Genomic DNA, 5,929 nt, shown 5'->3' with positions numbered 1-5,929 from the left:
CTGCATCCATGTCCCTACAAAGGACACAAACTCATCCTTTTTTATGGCTGCCTAGTATTCCATGGTGTATATGTGCCACATTTTCTTAATCTAGTCTGTCATTGATGGACATTGGGTTGATTCCAAGTCTTTGCTATTGTGAATAGTGCTGCAATAAACATACGTGGGCATGTCTTTATAGCAGCATGATTTATAATCCTTTGGATATATACCCAGTAATGGGATGATTGGGTCAAATGGTATTTCTAGTTCTAGATCCTTGAGGAGTCGCCACACTGTTTTCCACAATAGTTGAACTGGTTTGTAGTCCCACCAACAGTGTAAAAGTGTTCCTATTTCTCCACATCCTCTCCAGCACCTGTTGTTTCTAGGCGATACCATTCAGGACATAGGTATGGGCAAGGACTTCATGTGTAAAACACCAAAAGCAATGACAACACAAGCCAAAATCCCTGTCTCAAATTTTAAAAAAAGAAAGAAAAGAGTCTGGCTTCTAGAGCCAGAGCATAAATCTTAACTCTCCTTCTTGCAAGCAAATTAACCCCCTGCTCCAGAGCTCAAGTCTCCCAACTATAAAATTAGGATAAGAATAGAACGTACTTCTTAGTGGTTTTTGTTTGTTTGTTTGTTTGTTTTTTGAGACAGGGTCTCCCTCTGTCACCCCGGCTGGAGTGCAGTGGCACAATCTCGGCTCACTGCAACCTCCACCTCCCAAATTCAAGCGATTCTCCTGCCTCAGCCTCCTGAGTAGCTGGGATTACATGTGCATGCCACCACGCCTGGCAAATTTTGGTATTTTTAGTAGAGACGAGGGTTTCACAGTGTTGGCCAGGCTGGTCTTGAACTCCTGACTTCAGGAGATTCGCTTGCCTCGGCCTCCCAAAGTGCTGTGATTACAGGCATGGGCCACTGCCCCCAGTCTGTACTTCCTGAGATTGTTGTGAAGTAAGCATTTAGAACAGTGTCTGGGCCAGGTGCAGGTGCAGTGGCTCACATCTTATAATCCCAGAACTTTCAGAGGCCAAGGCAGGAGGACTGCTTGAACCCAGGAGTTCAAGACCAGCCTGGGCAACATAGTGAGTCCCTGTTTCTATTTTAATAAATATATATTTTTTATATATATAAAAAAAGAAGGGGCCGGGCATTGTGGCTCACATCTGTAATCCCAGCACTTTGGGAGGCTGAGGCAGATGGATCACTTGAGGTCAAAAGTTCCAGACCAGCCTGGCCAACATGGCAAAACCCCATCTCTACTAAAAATACAAAAATTTGGTCGGTTGCGGTGGCTCACATCCATAATCCCAGCACTTTGGGAGGTTGAGGTGGGCAGATCACGAGGCCAGGAGATCAAGACCATCTTGGCTAACACGGTGAACCCCGTCTCTACTAAAAATACAAAAAATTAGCTGGTCATGGTGGCAGGCGCCTGTAGTCCCAGCTACTCAGGAGGCTGAGGCAGGAGAATGGCGTGAGCCTAGGAGGCGGAGCTTGCAGTGAGCTGAGATCATACCACTGCACTCCAGCCTGGCAACAACAGCAAAACTCTGTCTCAAAAAAAAAAACAAACAACAACAACAACAGCAAAACTCCAAAAAAAAAAAAAAAAAAGAAAAGAAAATACTTATTCTGCTTGGTGTACCAAACACAACCACCAGCTACTTGCCATTGGAAACGTCCTATTTGTGGACATTCACCCCGAAAACATTTACTGTTCCATTTGTATTGCATGACCCACCCATCTGCTTTTTTTTTTTTTTCCATTTCACTTTTTCCTTTGTTTAACCAAAAATACAGCATGACCTTCTGTCTTGTTGCCTTTTTAGTCCCTCTTTGGTTTTCCACTCAAAGGTGGGGCAGGGAAGGGACGAGGGGAGTTCCGTCACATACTGCAGCATACCTGTCTTAAATCTCAGGGGAAGAGTGTTCTGGAAATTCTTTTTAAAACTTTGTATAATGATGTATCATTTGGAATTTTTAAAGAGCTTTATTTTGGCAATAGATGTAGTTTGCAATAATAATAGCTAACATTTATTGACAACTTACTATGTGCCAGACACTGTCCTTTCTTGATTTTTTATTTTTATTTATTTCTTTTTGAGACGGAGTCTTGCTCTGTCGCCCAGGCTGGAGTGCAATGGCACAATTGCTGCTCACTCCAACTTCAGCCAGCCAGGTTCAAGCGATTCTCCTGCCTCAGCCTCCTGAGTAGGTGGGATTACAGGCATGCGTCACCAAGCCCGGTTAATTTTGTACTTTTAGTAGAGAAGGGGTTTCTCCATGTTGATCAGGCTGGTCTCGAACTCCCGACCTCAGGTGATCCACCCGCCTCGGCCTCCCAAAGTGCTGGGATTACAGGTGTGAGCCACCGCGCCCGGCACCAAGCAGAATCAGTCTTAAGGTCTTTTGCATATAGTAGTGCCATTTATTTATTTCCCAAGTGGTACACTCAGGATGGCTTCCTTCCTGTTCGCTCTGTTATTTTCAGGTCTTGTCATTCTTAAATCATACGTGGAAACAACAAGGATTTTGGAGATTTCCCAGCCTAGTTTAAATGCCTGGGATGCTCAGTCAATGATTTTATCTGGAGCAGTTTAGGGGAAGGAATCTAGCTGCAGGAAGGGTGGTACCCAGGGCACTGTTTTGAGTCTGTGTTTGCATAAGGCAACAGTAAAAAAAAACAATGGTGATTTGTTTATTCAGTGTGGTGGGTGGAAGGGCATTATAACTGAAGTTCTCCGCTCTCCCCTCCAAGTCAGCCCTTACTGCACCACTGGAATGCAACAACCCCTCCTTACAGAGCAGTTAAGGGAATGAAATGAGCTTGGCCCAGGGCCAGGCAGTGAACGCTAAATGTTCCTTTGAGATTCTAATTGTGTGAAACTTCTGTAGAAATATCTGCCTTCCCTAGTGCCCTCCAGATCTCCTGCTTGGTTTGTAAAATGTTTTATAATAAATGTTTAGCTATATAGACTTAGCAGTCCTAGAGATGCACCTATCTGATTGCCTTTCAAGAGACTAACAGGGGCGGGGCGTGGTGGCTCACGTCTGTAATCCCAGCACTGTGGGAGGCTGAGGCAGGTGGGTCACCTGAGGTCGGGAGTTCGACAACAGCCTGGCCAAAATGGTGAAACCCCATCTCTCCTAAAAATACAAAAATTAGCCGGGCGTGGTGGTGTGTGCCCACACCAGCTACTTGGGAGACTGAGGCAGGAGAATTGCTTGAACCCAGCAGGCAGAGGTTGCAGTGAGCTGAGATGGCACCACTGCACTCCAGCTTAGATGACAGAGCAAGACTCCATCTCTAAATAAACAAACAAACAAATAAATAAATGTAGAATTCCATGTGATCCAGAAATTCCCCTTCTGGGTGTGTACCCAGAAGAATTGAAAACAGGATCTTAAAGAGATATTTGGGCACCCATGTTCATAACAGCACTACTCACAATAGCCAACGGGTGGAAGTAACCCAAGTGTTTATCAGTGGATCAATGGAGAATGTGGTCTGTCTATACGGTGGATATGATTCAGCTTAAAAAGGAAGGAAATGCTGACACACACTACAACATAGATAAACCTTGAAGACGTTATTCTTAGTGAAAGAAGCCAGTCACAAAAAGACAAATACTATGTGATTCTGTGTACAGGAAGTCATACGCATATAGGAAGTCATACGTGGAATCATGTCGTATTTGTCATAGAGACAGAAGGTAGAATGTTGGGTGCCAGGGGCTAGGGTGGGGGAAAAGGGAGTTGTTTAACGGCGAGAGAGTTTCAGCTTTGCAAGATGAAAGAGTTCTGGAGATGGGTTGCACAATAATGTAAATATACTTAACACTACTGAACTGTACACTCAGAAATGATTAAGATTATACATTTTATGTTATGTGTTTTTCTTACCATAGTTAAAAAAATATGGCTGGGCGTGGTAGCTCACGCCTGTAATCCCAGCACTTTGGTAGGCCAAGGCAGGAGGATCACCTGAGGTCAGGAGTTCGAGACCAGCCTGGGAAAAATGGCAAAACCCCCTCTCTACTAAAAATACAAAAGAATTAGCCAGGCATGGCGGCGGACACCTGTAGTCCCAGCTACTCAGGAGGATGAAGCAGGAGAATCACTTGAACCTGGGAGGCGGAGATTGCAGTAAGCTGAGATTGCGCCACTACATCCAGCCTGGGTGACAGAACGAGACTCCAAATTGAAAAATAAAATAAAATAAAAATAAATAAATACATAAATATTTTTTAAAAATATTTAAAAAGAGCTTGTGAGTGAGTGCAAGGAGTACAGTTGACTCCTCCAGCTGCAGCACCTTCCATCCTTCTGGGAACACCATTTTCACAGGCAGCCCTCTGTCCATGACTAAGCCCAGCAGGGGTGCCAGGACCGGGCCATTTCTGCCCAACAAGGGACAACTCTATCGGCGATCTTTACCCTGGAGTAACCCCTTGGGTTTGTCAAGCCTGTGCTGTAGTCTGAGGCCCTTGTTTCCCGACTGCTTTCTCCCGTTTCCATTCTCAGATGTCAGACGGCATCAGAGTCCAGGGCTTTCCCTGCCCAACCCTGCTTCGTCACTCTTTGTGAGTCACACACAGGTCATAAGCCTCCACTCACCCTAGCCCTATGTAGCCCTGACCCTTACATTACTAACTGGGCCTGACTCTCTGCTTACTGGGGGACCCAAGTAACACAAGAGACAAATTGGGGTCCATGCCTCACACCTGTAATCCCAGCACTTTAGGAGGCCTAAAGGAGGTGGGAGGATCACTTGAGTCCAGGGGTTTGAGTTTAGCCTGGGCAATATAGTGAGACACTGTGTCTACAGAAAATGCAAATATTAGTCAGATGTGGTGGCACGTGCCTACCGTCCCAGCTGCTGGAGAGGCTGAAATGGGAGGGTCACTTGAGCCTAGGAGGTTGAGGCTATAGTGAGCCATGATTATACCACTGCATTCCAGCTTGGGCGACAGAGGGAGACTCAGTTTCAAGAGGAAAAAAAAAAAAAAGAAAGAAAAGAAGAAAAAACATGAATACGTGCTTATTGTAAAGAGTGTGAAATGTTACTAAGTAGTATAATTAGAAGTGAGAGTAAGGAAGGAGACCACTGCTACTGCTGTTACCCTCCTCCCCCCACCTTGCCTAGTTCACAAGACAGGAGGAAAGAGAGAAAGAAACAAAAGTAAGATCAATAGCCGGACAACCTTGGCACCACCACCCAGCCCTAGGAGTTAAAAGAAAGTAATAATGATAACATCAACCCCTGACCTAAACTACTTGTGTTATCTGTAAATTCCAGACACCGTATGAAAAAAAGCATTGTAAAACTTTTTGTTCTATTAGCTGATGCATGTAGGCCCAATCACGTTTCCCACGCTTGCTCGATTTATCACCACCCTTGCACGTGGACCCCTTAAAATTGTAAGACTTTAAAAAGGCCAAGGATTTCTTTTTCGGGGAGCTTGGCTCTTAAGACGCAAGTCTGCTGACGCTCCCGGCCGAATAAAAAAACCTCTTCCTTCTTTAATCCGGTGTCTGAGGAGTTTTGTCTGTGGCTCTTCCTGCTACAAGAGGTCTTCCTCCACAATGCCACCATGATCCCCAAGCAACTACTGTTAACAGTTTGATGTAACCTTCTAGACCTACTACAGTAGCCACCAGCATGTCACTGCCAAGCACTTGAAATATAGTGAGTCCTAATTGAGATGAGCTGTAAGTATAAAAATACATCTTGACTTTCATCTGGGTGTGGTGGCTCATGCCTTCAATCCAAGCATTTTGGAGGCCAAGGTGGGTGGATCATAAGGTCAGGAGCTCGAGACCAGCCTGGCCAACATGGCAAAATCCTGTCTCTACTAAAAATACAAAAATTAGTGAGCTGAGATCCGGCCACTGCACTCCAGCCTGGGCGACAGAGCGAGACTCCGTCTAAAAA

The sequence above is a fragment of the Colobus angolensis genome, unplaced genomic scaffold, assembly GCF_000951035.1.
Source record: "Colobus angolensis palliatus isolate OR3802 unplaced genomic scaffold, Cang.pa_1.0 Scaffold28, whole genome shotgun sequence".
Taxonomy (NCBI): domain Eukaryota; kingdom Metazoa; phylum Chordata; class Mammalia; order Primates; family Cercopithecidae; genus Colobus; species Colobus angolensis.
Note: the sequence above shows the minus strand (reverse complement) of the source record.